Source organism: Trichechus manatus, unplaced genomic scaffold (assembly GCF_000243295.1).
Source record: "Trichechus manatus latirostris isolate Lorelei unplaced genomic scaffold, TriManLat1.0 scaffold00260, whole genome shotgun sequence".
NCBI classification, from domain to species: Eukaryota; Metazoa; Chordata; class Mammalia; order Sirenia; family Trichechidae; genus Trichechus; species Trichechus manatus.
The window spans coordinates 940,434-957,571 of NW_004444196.1; the positions used below are offsets into that span (position 1 = coordinate 940,434).

At 42.2% G+C, this 17,138-nt stretch overlaps 1 protein-coding gene across 4 annotated transcripts in view; it reads left to right on the top strand.

Moving 5' to 3' along the window:
• Positions 1-2,948: 2,948 nt before the first annotated feature.
• LRFN5 (leucine rich repeat and fibronectin type III domain containing 5) overlaps positions 2,949-17,138 on the top strand; it is a 315,208-nt gene continuing 301,018 nt past the window's right edge. For all 4 annotated transcript variants that reach the window (XM_004389791.2, XM_023724775.1, XM_023724774.1 and 1 more), the window contains exon 1: positions 2,949-4,670. The gene's annotated coding sequence lies outside the window, so the exon portion shown is untranslated. The remainder of the gene's footprint in view (positions 4,671-17,138) is intronic.

Below are 17,138 nucleotides of genomic sequence, written 5' to 3' on the forward strand. Positions count from 1 at the left end.
AAAAATGATCTGGAAGAGAAGGAAGCTTCACATTATTGATTTGGCATAAACACTGTATTTTGAGATAAGCTAAGCAAATCAAGGCAGGTATCTCATTGAGCAAAGAAAAGTCAAAACTAACTTATTTATTAGAAATTTTGGTTCTATTTAGATACTAATGACTCTATTCCACGAGAAATTTGGGTTCTTAAAAGAATACCAACCTCAGGTTGGCTAATGCCAACAAAATTATATAGGAAAACTAGAAAATATTCTTGCAAACTCTCTAGTTTTTGGAAGCATTTTTACCCCCTGGGGCGAATATAAAATAAAAATAACCTTCTGTTAACTCTGGAATCTTTCGGGAAAGGATGTCTGGCCTCTCCTCTCCCTCTATTGGCAAGCATATAAAACAAACCTTTCTTCTGCCTCTCTTTGGGCTAACACAATCAGTTTGAATAGGAGAGGAAAAGAACAACCACGTACCTGGAGAGTGAGAAGCACCTGGCTTTACAAGAGATGAGATGAAACAGGAAAGTAGAGAAAAGTAGACAAAAATATGTAAGCACTTTCAAATATAATGCACAATATACAGAAAGGCTAAACTAAACAGAGAGGTTTTTTTTTTTTTTTCGCCCTAAGCTTGGTAGGGCTTGCAACATGAAAGAATACGGAAAAGTTACACATTATTACTCTCCATGTTAAGAAACGTGATTTCATCTTTCTCATGGAAACACACCACACCTTGGAACACAGTACTTTTCTTCATGCTTGCACCCAGGATGATATTTGAACTTTATCCTGTTTCCAGCTCTCGACTTCTTACAGCTAAGTGTGCCCCTTCCCACCTCGCTTCGGTCACAGAAAGAAAGCGAAAAATTAAAATAATTAAATAAAAAATCTACTAGTTATTCAGCCCAACATGGCAAAGTCTTTGGATTTCTCATTTAACATCTTTCTAGACTGTGGTCCCCAGAGGGATCTGCAAACCTTTATCTCCTAGACTTTAGCGGTTTCCATCAGCTCAGCGGGGAAGGGTGGCAAGTGGGACAATCCTGAAGGAAAAAGGAGTCACCCCCGCGTCCTAAAGTACTTGGAAGTGCTCACTCGGGTCTGCCTGGAGTCTGTGCTGGTGCAACTCCGCCGTCCTCCAGTGAAGTCCCAGAAGCGGCCAAGTTTAAAGTGAAACCAGGAGGGAAGCACTTTCTCTTCCTGTCCCTCTGGGAGTCCAAGACCTCACTTCTCAGGTTTTCGCCTGGAAACCTGATTTCTCCACTACGGGAGACAGATAACCACAGGGGAAGCGTTGATGGTTTTAGTGGAGATTTTCCCGGCCTTCGGCGGTGGTCTCACCCTTTGGTGTATTTGTGTGGAGTCTCGCCATGCAGTCCCCCTGCTTTGCGGAGTTTGACCCTTGGGTTCGCCAGCTCGAATCATCCAGCGCCGCCTCAGCTACTATGAAGACCCTCGGAGTCCCGGACTCTGGATCCAGCGCCGCCGGTCGCCCTGGAGGGAGGCAGCACGGCGGGAAGTGCTGCTCCGGAGTCGCGCTTCTTCCGAAGAAAGCAGCTAGGAACGTTGAGCGTATTTCTAAACCCAGGATTGGACCCGAGTTAGCGGGGCGGAGAAGGGGACGCCGAAGAGAAGAGGGAGGAGATGAGAGCAATTTCCAACCCAAGAACTCCACCCCTTGGGTTGTTCCCCGAAAGAGGCTGTCGTGTGGGTTCTGTTTACGCGTGGGTGTACCTGTGCACGCTCGGGTGAGCCCGTAGGTGTGCTCGAGTGTATGTGCGGGTCTACACCCGCAGGACAACGGCAAAGCCTGGGAGATTGCTATTGGTAGCAAAATACGAGAGTGCCCCATTCAAGGCGGCCACCAGCTCCTTTGCCAGGAAGACACCCTTATTAACCAGCTTCCTTTTGCAACCCTCAACTGTTTCGTTCCCTTTTGTTTCTGACTGGTATAGGGTCCAGCCAGGAACAGCAGAGAGGGGAGGTGCGCGCTGGAGCCGGAGACCTGGAGCCGGAGACCACGTGCTGGTGAACCTGTCAAAAGGAAGAGAAACGGTTTCACCGCTCCTGCAGAAAGGAAACAGCGTGATTTCACTTGGGGTTTCCCGAAAGGAGGCCTTTCTTTCTTTCTTTTTTTACTTCCTGGATTTTCCGGACTAGAAAGGGGAGGGGGTGACGGGAAGGGGAGTGAGAACGGGGAGTCTCGGCAGAGCCGCCGGCAAAGCCAGGCCAGGGCCTAGTCTCCGCGAGACCCAGTCTAGCCCCCTCTGCCGCCTCACCTCCTGCTTCAGACCCCTTCGCTGTCCCGTAGACCTTAGTGTCCAGGCCTGATTTAGGACGGCCATTGGGCCTCTTTCTGCCCTTGACATACCAAAATGTGACCAACTGCAGACCCGTACTATCTGATGCTGAATTGAGTTGATCCCCAAATGTAAATGTACTCTTCAGCTTCCGCTCCTATCTGATTAGTAAGCAAACCACCATCCACCACTAAGGCGACACTGGAAGCCAGCCGCAGGTGACTGAGACCTCAAGGCCATAGCCCTCCGTCTCAGCCCTTCCCGGCGGGTTAAATCTAATGACTTTTCCCACCGCCGTTAATAGCCGCAGCCTGACCCAGTGATACTTCTTGATTCTGTAAACGCGAGGCAGTGGGCAGTTAGCAAGTTCTCCTTCGCAAGAGGCTGGGGACGCCCCTGGAAGTTCGCCTTCTTTCTCCAGGTTTTCCGCCTTCTCCCCTCCCCCCTGCCTGCAACGCCCCCGCGCCTCCCATGCCCAGGGATTTGCTGGCGCTTTGCTGGCAGTCTCCGCGCGCCCTGGGTAAATCGGCTTGGAGCCTGCCTGGCTGGAAGGCGCGAAAGAGGAGTGCGGCGCGGCGGCCCGGGCCCGGGGTCTCGCCTGACTCTCGGGGTCTGGGCAGCGCGGCCGCTCCCGTCACTGCGGCGAGGGCCGGGCCCACGGCCGCGCGCCCGCCGCCGCCGCCGTCGCCACCTCCATGCTGCAACGCAGAGCGCAACTCCTCCCTGCCCTGCGGCTGCCGTTGCCCTCAAGCGCTGCCGCCGGGAGCCTGGCTGCGGGATCTGCTCTGGCCGCGGCCGCAGCCTGGGACCTTGGCTGTCAGCACCGAGCCAGAGCCGCGGATTCGTCCTAGAGTCTCGGACAGCGGGCGGAGCGTTGTGTGCAGCGGCGCGCAAGAAGGCGACGAGCGTGTTCAGAGCGGCTGGAACCGAGAACTGTGTGTGCGTGCTTGCGCGCGTGTGTGCGTTGTGTTTACCCGTGTTTTCCCTTATTCCTTCGAGGATGTGAATGGCTTCGCAGCTGGCTGGTCCCTTAGGATTCTTGACTTTGGGGAGCTCTGGGCTGTGAACACAACTCACCCATATAATCCATTCTGCACGGTCGGTTATATCAGGGAGGAAAAAAAAAGCGCAACTGGACGGGGGTGGGGCAGAGCAACGAAATCTTCTGGAAACACACACACTGACACACTCAGGACAGAGGAAGAATGAAAGACCTGGGAAGACTTTCATAACCTTCCTGCTGGCCCTTCTGACTTCCGGAAAGATCCTGGATGTTTTCTACCTTTTCAAGTCATCTTGCCATCTATCTAGTGTTTTGTAAGGCGCTCTCCAGCTCGCTTTGTGTGTGTGTTTGTGTGTGTGTATGCGCGCGCGGGCGCCGATCTGATACATTTAACTGTCTTTTATCCAACTGCCCAGAAGCAAATGTGTTACTCGGCGCTGCCCCTCCATGCCCGAGTTCTCGCAGAACGCGGAGGACGTCCAGAGCCATTTCTCCTGCTGGATTCCGAACGGCTGCCCGGTTGTGGACTAAGGTGTGTGGATCCTTTTACCCAGAGTCTTGGAAGGAGCCAGGATTAACCTGCTTCCAGGTACATCGCAAGGTCACCACAGGGTCTTGCAGTCGTCTTGTTTCTGTGCATACAGACCTTCCTGTCTTGGCCAGAAGGATATTCACGTTTCCCTCCGCAGTATTTGAAGCCAAAAGTTAAGTCCTTCGAGCTGGTTTGCTGTACAAACAAGGTAACGAAGATTGCTTTTCAAACTGCTTAACAGAATCCCTGACTCCTCCTGAGTCCTTTCCCGGCTCCCTCCTCCCCACCAAAATGTCACCAGCTCTTGAATCGTGTGGATTTGGGTTGATGGAGAACTTGAAGGAAACGTAATCAGACGGTTATGCCAGACCACTCTCTTTGCTGCCCGCGGTCCAGTGGGCATCGAAGTGGATCTTGAGAAGGACCGGTCCCCTCCCCGCTTCTCCTTCCCCGTGCGGCGCTGGTTGTGCGTGTGTAAGTGTGAGTGCGAGTGCGCGCACGCCCGGCTGTGAGTGTGTGAATGTGAGAGAGAGCGTGTGTGTGTGCGCGCGTGTGTGCGTGCGCGGCAGCCCTGCCTCTGTCCGCTCCCCGGGCGCGGATCTGCGGGTTTCAAGGGGTGATCGCCGCGGTTCCCCCACCCAGCGCGACCTACGGGCAGCGGCGGCAGTGGCAGGAGCCGCCTCTCCGACTCCCTAGGATGCGGATGCTGAGCTATGGCAAAGGGCAGCGAAGTGACGAGCGAGACCCGCGTAGGACTGTGAAAGCCACCTGGAGCCACCTTGCCGGGATTGTACCTGCGGGCAGAAAGTCCTCCTACGATCGTCTTTTCCCCTAGAGGCACCAGGTAACAAGCAAACGACTACCCGCCTCACCCAGTTTCCTTCTGATCTTATTTCTAGTGTCTTATCTGCATTGCAGGCTACTTTACTTATTAATGTTTTGAAAATCATTAGGAAGGGCTCGATACGTATCCAAGGGCGCCTGCTCTGTGATATTGTAATATAATTTCTGCTAGGTAGAATATAAATCTATACTTGAGCACTTAATCTAACAGTGAAAGCGAAGGGAATATGGTTACGCTCCACCCTAAATGATATTTTTGAGAACTAGGCGTGTTGAACCTGTCTGAAGATGCCAGAGATTAAAATCCAGTGTTTCCTTCAGGCTGTGGTTACCAAGGACCATTTAGTAGCCAAACCTCCCCAGATTGGGGGAGGTGGGGGGAAGAGGGTGTTGGTTTCCACCCATCATTTCAGCTAAAGATCCTTTTGACCGTTATCTACCTCTGCTGCAGGTTGTTTTCCTTTCTCGTTGTGTGCGAGCTTGCCAGATCTTTTAGTAATCTTAAATTACGCATATGGAGACTTTGATCCGAAATGGAGTTTTCTTGGAACTTGCTTTGCGTGGAAGCGAGTTCATTGTCCCGGGTGTGTGTTTTGAGAAATGGTGTTTAACTGCCAGGGTTTGCTATGTAGCAGAATAAATGCATCAAAGAGTCATTTTTATATCTAGGGAAACGAGGCTAACAACATATCCACCACCCAACACCATCCCAGCTGTATTGTCTCGGTTGCGAAGAGGGACTGTGTGAGCTTTTTTTTTTTAATCTCTACATAATGTTATGTGAAAATTCTCACCAGTGCTTTGAAGTGTAAGGAGCAGGTCGGATTTGCGACTCCTTAATGAACATATTGGGTCTGATATGTTAAAATGGAGATTCCCAGAGTCAACTGAGGCAAAGCAATTTTAGTTAACTTGCAATGCCCCTTACTCTCTCGCCTTTTTTCATTTGCTTTTCCCATCACCTCTGTGTCCGTCCCCTACAGAAAATTTCATTCGCTTCTCGAGGGCATTTAGGATTAACAAGATAAAGCACTTCCAAAGTAGTCTTATCAATGTTTCATTCGATAGTGAAGACGGTCTGAATAATTCAGCTAAGGAGTGTTCGCTTGTCTCTCGCCTCCCAGAGCTGCCTGCTGACTGCGCCGAGCAGGAGATTTGGCGCGGCCTGAGTGCAAGGCGCCCAGCTCCTAGAGGCAGTGACCCGGGCTGCTCCGGGGGATTCTCTTTGCTGAAGCCACCTAGGAAGTGCAGGGGCGCTGCCTTCTTTTCCTCTGCTCGCTGCGTTTCTATAGATAGCCATATGATGGCATTTGCAGACTATGAGCTGGCCGCTAGCTGCTCTCGCTGTCCCTGCGAGCTGACGTCCCCAACTCCTCCTCTCTAGTCTGGGCTCGGCTGCTGCTGCAACCCTTGCAGGCTGGTGGTGCTACAAGGCCACGTATGCAGCGCGGGCTTGGGGGCTGGGTTCTGTCACTGCAGCTGTCAGGCTGGCTTTGACACTTTCCTGAGGCAGGAGAGCTCAGCAGGCCCCTGGCAGACGGCAGGCGAATCGTGGCCAAGGTGGCTGCCTGGATATGAGAGGACGGAGGGGGGTGGGGGAAGACAAGTGGAGGGCGGTAGTGTCCTGCCCAATTGCCTGAGCCTACAAAACCAAAACCATATCTTCTCAATCCCTGTCTGTCTCTTACACACACACACACACACACACACACACTTCTCCCTAAATGAATATTAAAGATCATGGGAAGCAAACTGACTGGACATTCAACTGCACAATTTATGATTTATCAGGATTAAAAAGCTGAAGCTAAGTGTATGTTTCCTATTGTCCACCCCGCCCCCCCACCTTGTTGTTGTGTGCCATCAAGTCTATTCTGACTCATAGCGACCCTAGAGGACAGAGTAGAACTACCCCATAGGATTTCCTTGGTTGTAAATCCTTACAGAAGCTGACTGCTACATTTTTCTCCCCTAGAATGGCTGGTAGGTTCCAATCACTGACCTTTTGGTTAGCAGCCAAGTGCTTTAACCACTGCACCACCAGGGCTCCTACTGCTTGCATAGAAGTCTAAAAATAGATAGGCATTTAGAAGGAGCTAGACTAGGAATTTTCTTTTCTCTTTCTTTTTTTTAAATTTATTTGTAATTTCCCTATCACTCAGAAAATCCTAGACAGAAAGCTGATTTTAGAATGCTAAAAATCTGATCAAGGACACTTCTTTGTCCCCTAAATTCCCCTAGACTATTATTGCAAAAGAAACTAAGACTCAAAATATTTGTCGTATGTGTCTAGACTGTGCGCAAGAAAGAAGGAATAATGGTGAAGAAATAATAGATGTTTGGGGAATAATGTTTTTCCTCTACCTCTTTCCTCCTTCCACTTCCTTCTGGCCATTTCCCACTAAATATTTAATCTTTTACAGGTTAAGTCTTGTCTTTGCGTCTTCATCCTCAGGAAAGGCAAAGCAAGTGTATTAACTGGTTGTTGAATGCTCCGAAGACTAAACTTAGATTATGGTGTGATTCATGTTTAAAAAGGCCATTCCTTGGTTCAGACTGGAGTTAGGTTAAATGTGATAACCAAATGGAGGTCCTAGCACAGAAGGTCTTCAACAATGGACATGTCTGCCTCTCTTCCCTTCTCCCTTGCCTGGAGAGATGAAGACATTGCAGATCAGTTTGGAGATACCTGTCCTTGTTGAGTGCTGTCTGTAGATTGAGCTGGCCTGGCTCAATGGCCTAGCTAACTGATGAGTTAAGACAGTCAGGTGTTGGAGGAAATTAACCAGCAACAGCCTCCTTCCTTTGAGTCCTCTTTTGGTCTCTTAAGGGGCAGAACAATAGGAAAGTCAGGACACCCATGGGAACAGAAGTGAGCAGATAGTCAGGTGGAAGAAGTCACTTGATCCCTGTCCCCCAGACCATTTCTTTCAGTCATTTTTTTCTTTCTCTGTCCAAGAGAAGAATGACCTTGAACAACACCAGTCTTCTGTGCTTTACACACCTCTTTTCTTCCCTCAAACATGTTATATATATATATGTATATATATATATATATGAACACACACACTTATTTCTTATTCTTGAAATATGAGATTGCTGTGCTGGTGTGTTTTAGGAGATGTTAATCAAGTTATTTCACTGACTGATACTAGCCAGGGGTGATTTTCTTTCCTTTTTCTCAAAAGGAGATAGCAAGGGCTGTGATTACATGAAAGAGAATTTCCCCGCCCTTATTCCTTCTTCCATTATTTTTGTCTCCTCTAACATTACATGAATTCTTGGTGTTAAAGCAGTGTCTGGTCATGGCATTGTTGTTTAAATGACCATTATATGTTATACCGACCTTTCGTCTTTTCATGAATGACCACCATTTCCCTTTGTCCATTTAAACTAGTGTTCTGCTTCGTCTTGCTGCTTGAAGCAGTTTTGGCTTGGTAGTTTTGCTGAGTTTTCTTGTTGGTGAAATTAAGATCTTGCTTTCTGCTGATACTGTTGCTGTGCTGTTATGTGAATGGATGCACTCTTTGCAGATATCCAACAATGTCTCTGCCTGTCCATAAAACTGTTCAGTTTTGGGAAGTGGAATGTACCGTAAATAAGATGTTAGTAGGTATTTTTACCAATTTGGGGGTTGGAGTAAAAAGTTACATGAAATTTTCCAGGGGCTTAACGAGCTATCTGTTAGCTCATTCCAGTGCTTTTTATTTTCCGTTTACTCAGAAATGTAACATACTGGCGTTAGTCTTTGGAGTTTTGTGTATAGTATAATCAGTTCTAAGTTTTATGTTTAATTGAAAAACAAACATACAAATTTAAGCAGTTTAGATGTAATTGTAACCCCCTAGGATACATGACTAACAGGTAATTTTGCTAAATCATTCCACTGACACACATGTACATAGCTCTGTTGTGTTCAATAAACCTTGAGTGTGAGGCTGCTTAGTGTATTTCTACAGCCCACATTTTTATTCCTGTGGCATCCCTCAATCATTGAGGACTATATAGAACCTAAGGCAATATAATTTGTCCATTACGTGGTGTGTGCATGGAGAAATTAAGAAGTATTATGTTTATAACTATCGAAGCCATTGTGGTTAAAGGTGAAGCGTGTTTATTATGCATGATCAATGTAAATTGTATGTTATTGTGGAAATTTCAGCTTCATATAACGGGATAGAAATATAAGAATTTAATTCAGAGATAGCTAATGCTACTTTTAAGCTTTTACATCACAGTGTTCTGATAGCTACCATTCTGACAGAATGCTTTTTACTGAACTATGACATAATTTAATACTAATTATGAAGATGGTTAACAAGTGATAGAAAGTTACAATGTAATTACATGGTTACATAAATAACTATAATTTTACTGATACTGAGTAAACCATATGAAAAGGCTTTATTATTGGAACTACAAACTACATTTGCAAGATTTCTCAGAAATTGACTTTGATAACTGATAGTTATTAAGTTTCATGGTCACGTTGGGAGGAAAATGCCTATTGACCAATTTGGATCTTCCTAGAAAATACATCTTTTTATAAAACAAATCTTTAAAATCTTAAAGCTCATGCTATTTTTATTGTATATTCTTTGTGAGAGCATAGGTATAATTTATTGTTTAAAAAATCTTCCAATGAAATATTTTGAAATTGGTGTTGTTATAATCCTTGTGAAGAACAATTGCAGAATTGCTATCGAAAATTGAATCTGTTTTAGATCTTACAACAAAAAAGGCTTGAGAGAAGAAGTAATAAGATAAATAATTGAAGTTACATGATCCTTTTCACCAACTCTGGGAGCTAATTCTGAATTTTTAAAAAAAGAATCAAAGAAATCTCTAATTTGTTCAATACTCTATCAGAAATAGTATTTTTAATCAGGACTAGAAGCCACAATAATGCTGTTTATCTTAATCTATTTTCACTTTGCCCTCTGCAGCTCTTTTGAGGAAGTTCTGAAGAGCCCTTAAGGACACACTTCAGTTACTCTCTGGGATTTATTCCCCATGTTGACTTCTCTTTTCCTGTCTTGAAGTAGGTTTTTTGTGGATCTTAGTGATACCACCTCCGAAGTTACAAGACACTTGCATGAAAGTGATTAACTAGTGGGATCATATCGACTTTGTACTCATGAAAGCTAACTTTCTCTTACCGTATTTATAAGTATAGACTGTAGTGTTTTTATTATTAATTAACTTTTTATTATTTTTTCCCCACGGTGAGAAAATTAGTCAGGTTATTAAAGGATTTATGTGTACTTGTTTTATTAGTACTGCGGCATCTACGTAACAACATTTAAAATGCATATAATTTATATTGCAACATTGAATACTACATTGAGTAGTGTATCTGCTTTATTCTGTTAGATATCCTGACATTACAATTATTCCCAGGCATTTTAATACAATAAGTAAAGTTAATAAAAATGTGTTTACCTTGAAATTGAAAATTTGGAGTAATTTATAAGAATTATGTGGGGTATTTGCCGTATATTGACTGTTAAGATGTCAGGCACTTAAACAACCTTTCCCCAGACATTAGTTTCTAACCTCAAGGAACTTATTTTATAAGTAACATGCAAGATGCAAACAAAGGCAAAGGTTTGAAAGTAATTTACTAGATGCTATTTTTATTCTATTTTGCTACTTTATATTTTGTAGTAAGGGAAAAAGGAAATCGTATCCTTGTTTGTGTGGGTCATATTAGGCAGTGGTTAGAAGCATGAACTTTGGGATTCCACAAGCTTGTGTCTCAGGCTTTTGTAGTCTTGAGTAAGTCTGTTAACCTTTCTGAGCCTTAGTGTCTTCATGTATAAATTGAATCTAATAATATGATCTATGTCATAGGGTTGTCTGGAGGTTTCAGTGACAGTACATTAGGAGCTTAGCTGTTATTATCATCTTCATTTAATTATTAGTTAGCATGAGGATGAAGAAGGACACTAAAGAAGGTGGAAATTGGACAACTTCAAAGCCTAATCTTGGAATTACAGAACCTCAGGGGTGGAGGTAATACTGAAGCTCATCCATACCAAGATTCACACACCCCAGTGCCTTTAGACACCTGGCAGAAGATCTAAAGCAGTGAATCTGGATGGGTTTAAGAAATCGTAGGCTGGAGGTTCTCTGGTACAGTGGAGAGTGCATGATTCACCCAAGACTTTTAAACTTAAATTCACTTTAATCCTTGATGGGCCTTGGATTATGAAATTTGTGAGTAGTCCTGAAATCTCCTCAATCTTAAATTTTCTCTAAAGCATCCCTGACATGTGGTCATGTTGCCTAAGCCTGAGCTCTTTCAGTGATTCCTAAACTATTCCACCTAAAAGCAATTATATCATTTTTGCATATCTGTATCATAAATTTTTTTTTGGGGGGTGGGGCATTGGGCCAAAATCTAGCATCCTGTAGCTTCTACATAATTTAAATATGGGGGAAGGGCACACACAATAAGTCTAATACATTTATTTAACTTTTTTATTTTATTGTTGTAGTTTAAGTGAAAGTTTACAATTCAAATTAGTCTCTCATACAAAAATTTATACATACATTGTTATGTGACCCTAATTGCTCTCCCTGTACTGTAACAGCACATTCCTCCTTTCCACCCCGGATTTCCTGTGTCCATTCAACCAGCTCCTGACCCTCTCTGCCTTCTCATCTCACCTCCAGACAGGAGCTGCCCATTTAGCCTCGTGTATCTACTTGAGCTAAGAGGCACACTCTTCACAAGTATCATTTTATGTCCCATAGTCCAGTCTAATGTTTGTCTGAAGAGTTGGCCTCGGGAATAGTTTTAGTGCTGGGTTGACAGAGAGTCCAGGGGCCATGCTTTCTGGGGTTCCCCCAGTCTCAGACCATTAAGTCAGGTCTTTTTACTAGAATTTGAGTTCTGCACCCCACTTTTCTCCTGCTCCATTAGGGACTCTGACTGTGTTCACTGTCAGGGCAGTCATTGGTGGTAGCTGGGTACCATCTAATTCTTCTAGTCTCAGGCTGAGGCAGTCTCTGGTTTATGTGGCTCTTTCTGTCTCTTGGACTAATACTTTCCTTGTGACTTTGGTGTTCTTCATTCTCCTTTACTCCATGTGGGTTGGGACGAAATGATGCATCTTAGATGGACACTTGCTAGCTTTTTATGACCCCAGACACCACTCACCAAAGTAGGATGCAGAACATTTTCTTCATCAACTTTGTTTTGCCAGTTGACCTAGATGTCCCCTGAAAGCATGGTCCCTAGACCTCTGCCCCTGCTACTCTGTCCGTTGAAGTGTTTGGTTGTATTCAGGAAACTTCTTAGCTTTGGTTGAGTCCAGTTGTGCTGAATAAGTCTAATTCTAATGAAAGTACTTAAGTATTTGAATTGAGTTTTTTGATGTCCCCACTGCATTGGTCTGCTCATGATTAAACATACTCTGGACCTAAACTGTCATGGGACAATTTTTTATACGTCATGGTTTCAAGCCCTTTTACCTTTTATGCTTAATAAATGTTAGCTATTATTAGTCTTCTAATCACCATCTTCTGGACCGGTTCCAGGTTGTCTATTTTACTTTTCATTGAAGTGTGGAACCCAGAACTGACAACCCACGTGAGTTAACTAGTGTGGAGTTGAACAGGGCATTATTTACTTGCATTCCTAGCAGAGAGAGCAAGTACATCCTGCATTCATGTCAGACATTACTATTTGATCAATTCCTTCTTTCTTGCTGAGCCTGGAAAGGGCACTGGAATCCTTAGACTATTCCTCTAAGATACTGTGACTAGTCACTCCAAGATTGGTCACAAGATTAAAAGTGTTTGCTATTCCATGTCTACAGCCTGGTAAAGATAACTGAGACTACTTTCTCAGCATTCCTATCATACTGTTTACTCCTGGTGACCAAATTACTTAAACCTTTTCCACTAAATATTGAGAGAAAAGTAACTTGTACATTGTAATGTTGTTTATAGTAAATAAGAGAAGCAATGAAGTGGAACAAGACAGGAAGAGTAGATTTTCATCTCATCCCTAGGTTATTGCCTGACTGCTTCGAGGGTTCTCTGATCTAGACACGAATGACTCAAGGCCCATTCTTTATTCTTTCAACAAACATTTATTCAACATTTAATGCATGCTTGGATACTCTGCTACCCATTTTTCCTTTGAGACACAAAAGCAAAAAAGGTATGGTTTCCACTCTGGGGAAACTGTAGTCTAGAGGGAGGAACAAAGATAATTTCAGAGAGGCAACCCTAGGCCTGAATCAGTCTTGATGTCAATTCCCAAATCTTTGCCTCTTAATTTGCCCTTGAACCTAGATGATATTGATTTCTAGAGTATTTACTAAGTTGCTGTGTGTTACTACTTACACTACTGAATACAGTAAACTAGTATTATTGAATACAATACACTAGCAGTTTCCCCAGCCTCCATATGAGGTTATCTGATTTCTACAAAGGGAAAAATAATTTGAATGCAAAAAAGAAGCTAGAGTAAAACTCCCTTTATCTGGTATCCTTGCAGAATAAGTCTTTTGGTTGTTGACATTATCCATAACCTTGAATATTAATCTTTTTGGCATCACATTTAAAAATGTTTAATAAAAGGCTTACTTTTATTGTGAGTGTAAATAGTTATTAAAATTAATGCATCAATTCTAAATATAATTGACACTTTCTTAATGACTCTGGATCTTCATTATATACATTAGTGACTGAAGTTCCTTGAAGGTTTTCAGGGATCAATCCATAACATGTTAAAGAAAGTTTGTACTGATACTAAATTTTCCCCAATGTCTACTTTTTTTTTTTCTTCTGTCTTCTCTGTATGATTTTTCTTTGTTTTCCCTTGTTCTCATGTAAAAACAATTGTCCTCAAGTGGATATCAACTCATGGTGACTCCACATGTGTGTCAGAATAGAGCTGTGTTCCGTAGGGTTTTCAATGAATGAATTTTCAAAAGTAGATCACTAGGGCTTTCTTCCAAGGTACCTCCAGGTGGACTCGAACCACCAGCCTTTCAGTTAGCAGCCAAGCACGTTGACATCTGGGGATATACTCTTTGTCAGACACTGTTGGTGTTTCCTTTTCTCTAATCCATGCAGTAACCCTATAGCTTAGATGTGACTGTCTTGATTTTATAGAGGAGCAGACTGAGGCTCGGGCCAGTTAATTGAGTTGGCTGTGATTATACAACTAGTAAATAGTAGAGCTGGGATTCAAATCATAATATTTATGAGTCTAAAGAACATGTTATATCCCTTATACCTAGGGCATTTCCCTTTTTTTCCTACCTATTTCAGCTGTTTCTTGTTGATTATTACATAAATGTGTTTATAACTGTCTTCAAGGCTGATGACTATCCTGTCAATATGCAACATATGCTTAGTTTCTTTTGCCCTTTGTGGTACTTTGTGCATTGCCGTATTTTTAGCTGGACATTTATGAAAAGGCTTTATGGTTATCCTCTAAGGGATTCTGTAGTTGTCTGCATTAGAAAGAGAAGCTTGCACCCAGAATGTGAGATGTAAGTATATACCAAAATTTTCGACTAAATTGGACCATGTGACTTTGAGTGGTTTACTCTTTCTAATTCCAAATTCTAGTCTGCCAAAGGGAATTACAAGCCATTGAAAACTAGTTGGTATGTCATAAGTAATTAAGAAATAGTTGTTCTATTTAACGCATTCCCAGGTGCAGAAGAATCATGGATTTTTGTAATGTTAGGATAGGTTAGAACTTAGAGATCAGGCTGTTCATCATTAAAACGTTTACATTTGTCTAATCGTACTCTATAGTTCACTTACCTGTTATTTCTTTGCCATGTTATTTGTGGAGGCTGCTGTTGCAGTGTTTAATGAGTGCTTTTGCTGGGTACCTCCTTCGTTTGGCATAGAGCTAGGAAGAAGTCAAGTAACAAACTCATTTTCTCAGCTTGAATCCACATTTTAATGATGTTACTTCAAAGTCAAAGGGCCTGACAGCCAGTCAAAATCTGATGCTGAATTGTAGATAGATCTTTTGGCAGGACAGATCTTTCCTAGATTAATCACTTGTAATGTGTTCCCATCTAGAATCTACTTTCTTACCACCTGTGGTGGATTCAAAATGGCCACAAATTTGTTGCAGTTCCTTCCATGAAGAATTAATGTCTGTTTCTCGTCCCCTTGAATCTGGGCTGGTGTTGTGAGTTGCTTTAAATAAGAGTTGTGGCAGAAGTGACATGCATAACTTCCAAATTTTATTATAAAGAGACTGTGTAGCTTCCACTCTTATCCTCCTAGAAAAATGTTACCATCATGTGAAGAACCCCAGGCTTCCCTGCTAGAAACAAGTGGCCCAGCTGACAGCCAGCACCAGTGGGCAGACGTGTGATTGAGGCTACTGTAGACTATCCAGACTTATTGAGCCTCCAGATGATTATAATCACATGAGTGACTCCAGGTGTGATACCAGCAGAAGAACCACCCAGCTGAGGCCAGCCCTAATTGCTGACCCACAAACCATGAAGAAAGAAAATGATTGTTATTTGAAGCCAGTAAATTATGGAGTAGGAATAGATAAGTGAGCACCTCTATGCCACCGCTAGCCACTATGCCTCTTTTGGAAGACAATGCTGCATCCCCCTTTTATGAAGATCTATTTTAAATAAATATTTGTTAAATATCTGCTATATTTAGGAATGTTGCACCTCCATCCATGGATTAATTGATTTTTGAACTGAAATATATGTTTTTTTCTTAAGCCTTTGGAAGTGTTTGTTAATTCCTCAGGAGGTGACTTTTCCTAAAATATTACCTAACAAGGCTGAATGAAAATGATAATTAATTTTGATTTGCCTTGTTTTCTAATATAGCTTCTTATCGCTGCATTAGAGAAGCTTCCCTGAAAAGGTTGTCCTTTTGTCCCAGAGATTATGCCATCCACCTAAAGCCTGAGTGAGAATTTGGCTTTGTTTCTCCAAGTTGCATTTGGGCTTAGTCTGGTTGAGAGTGACCTTTGGTCATTCCTTCAAGATTTTATTTTACCTTCTAATTATATTTTAGTGATTCATGTTTACTATTCACTTCTTCTGTAAATTAAATTTAGATTGCACAATTACTTTATTCTGGGACCTTATAACACACCTCATTTTATTTAATAACATTTTCATTTATGTATCAAATTACAGGAATTTGACATACTGTTACAGGCGCAGGATATAGGCCATAGGGCAATACAATTATAGTGGTTTTATGACTTTCTGATTGTTATTTATTTTTTAAAATAAACACAAATGAATATAGTCAATTTCAGTGTTTTTGCACTGAGTCAAAGAGAGAAATTTGTAAGGGAGTATATGGGACTGACTGCATGTCATATTCATCTGAATTTTTTTCTACAAAGATATTTTGTAATTATTGTTTTGAAAGGCTTCCTGGAAAATGGTGAAGCGAAACATTTAATTTACATTTTCTCTCTTATTTTTTACTGTGGTTTTAGAATTTAGGATAAGATAGGTAATCTATTTGTGTTAATTATTCGAAATTTCTACTAGTGAATTTTTAAATAACCAGACAGTTATTACATCTGCTACATGCTGTGATTTACATAAAAGCTATTTATCTTACCATGCTGTGTATCAGTTTCCTTACCTGTAAAATGCATGCAAAAGGCTTGTTGCAAGGAGTAAGTGAAGTAATGCATTCACAACATTTTACATGTTGGCTAGCGAATAATGAAATGCTCAACCAGCGCTTGCAATTATTATTACTATATGTTGAAAATAATAAATTTACAGTGGTATGCAAAGAATAATGACAAACATTCTTATATTTATAGCACAGTTGCTTTTCTTTAAATACGTATCCTCATATTTCACAAATTATAGTATAATATTTGGCCTGAATAAATTGTTAGCTTCCACATCTCTTCCAACTTCATTCTGAAGAGGCCTGGAGATGAAGCAGTTTTCTAAGACAATATAAAAGCAATTTTTTGTTTCCAAATGAATGCAGAAATTTAAAAAATAAATAAAAATAAGGAAAACTTTTATAGCAGATCTAGAATACCTAAATATTGGTAAACTAGCTGGGATAATATTTTAAAAGCAACATCCCAAATAGTATATAGCCTTTAGGACACAGTTAGAAAAACTGAGGGTAATAATTATTTCATCAATTATTTGTTAAGCAGGGCTGATGCAGGTTGTATGGGACTTTAAGGCTATCAAATCTGGGGGAACTTTTGAAGAAAAGTAATGTAAAATTACAAACACAAAAATTAGGTAAGGTGCCTTGGAAAGGGCCTGCCTATTTATCATTATTTTCGTGGCACTTCTGCCCCCTTTATTAAGTATATGTTCAAAGGAGAAAAGGAGTAACTCTCATTACCTTTTTCTGTTGGGAAAAATTGAACCTACCAGCCTCTCTATGGGAGAAAGATGTGATAGTCTGCATCTGTAAAGATTTTTATTTTTGGAAACCGTATGAGGCAGTTCTG